This window comes from Marmota flaviventris, chromosome 11 (assembly GCF_047511675.1).
Source record: "Marmota flaviventris isolate mMarFla1 chromosome 11, mMarFla1.hap1, whole genome shotgun sequence".
Classification (NCBI taxonomy): domain Eukaryota; kingdom Metazoa; phylum Chordata; class Mammalia; order Rodentia; family Sciuridae; genus Marmota; species Marmota flaviventris.
The window spans coordinates 47,582,015-47,583,119 of NC_092508.1; the positions used below are offsets into that span (position 1 = coordinate 47,582,015).

Here is a 1,105-nt window from a genome sequence, read left to right on the forward strand (position 1 = left end):
CTCTTCTTTTTCTAGGATTTTGAGATGAAGTATGAGATCATTTATTTGTTGATTTTTTTCTTTTTTTAAGGAATGAACTCCAAGCAATGAATTTTCCTCTTAGAACTGCTTTCAATGTGTCCCATAGATTCCGATATGTTGTGTCTGTGTTTTCATTAATCTCTAAGAATTTTTTAATTTCCTCTTTGATGTCTTCTATAACCCATTGATCATTCAGTAACCTATTGTTCATTCTCCAAGTGATGTATTCTTTTTCCTTCCTTCTTTTATTGTTGATTTTCTGTTCCATTCCATTATGATCAGATAGGATGCATGGTATTATCTCTACTCCTTTATATTGTCTAAGAGTTGCCCTGTGATATAATATATGATCTATTTTTGAGAAGGATCCATGTGCTGCTGAGAAAAAAGTGTAACTGCTTGATGTTGGGTGGTATATTCTATATAAACAATATGGAACGCTTCACGAATTTGCGTGTCATCCTTGCGCAGGGGCCATGCTAATCTTCTCTGTATCGTTCCAATTTTAGTATATGTGCTGCCGAAGCGAGCACTATTTTCTTTTTTTTTTTTTTAATCTTTGTGGTATAATTTGAGGTGTGTATGGTGCTGCATCCTGCTTTATTTTTCTTGCTAAGAATTGTTTTAGCTATTATGGTTTTCTTTTTTATTGAAAATGAATTTCATAACTGTTTTTTCTATTTCTGTGATGAACATCATTGGAATTTTAATGGAATTGCATTGAATCTATATAGCACTCTTAGTAGTATGGTAATTTTGACAATATTAATTCTGCCTATCCAAGAACATGGGCCATCTTTCCATCTTCTAAGCTCTTCTTCAATTTTTTTTCTTTAATGTCCTGTGGTTTTCAATGTAGAGGTCTTTCACCTATTTGGTTAGATTGATTTCCAAGCATTTTATTTATTGATTTTTTTTGAGACTATTTTCTGAAAACACTTTTTAAACACTTTCGATTTGAGTGGGTGATGGTCACCATCAAGTCTGTGGAACTTTACCCATCAACTATCAAATTCTACTGCCACTGTGGCTACTAATTGTTATGTATCAATTAATATCTAATTTAAAAAATTAAAAATATTCC

The 1,105-nt window shown here is 31.9% G+C and overlaps 1 non-coding gene across 1 annotated transcript; it reads right to left on the reverse strand.

The window, feature by feature from the left end:
• Positions 1 to 447: 447 nt before the first annotated feature.
• On the reverse strand, positions 448 to 554 carry LOC114099636 (U6 spliceosomal RNA). Its single transcript, XR_003583934.2, has one exon. It is a non-coding gene; the product is annotated as a U6 spliceosomal RNA (small nuclear RNA).
• Positions 555 to 1,105: the final 551 nt, after the last annotated feature.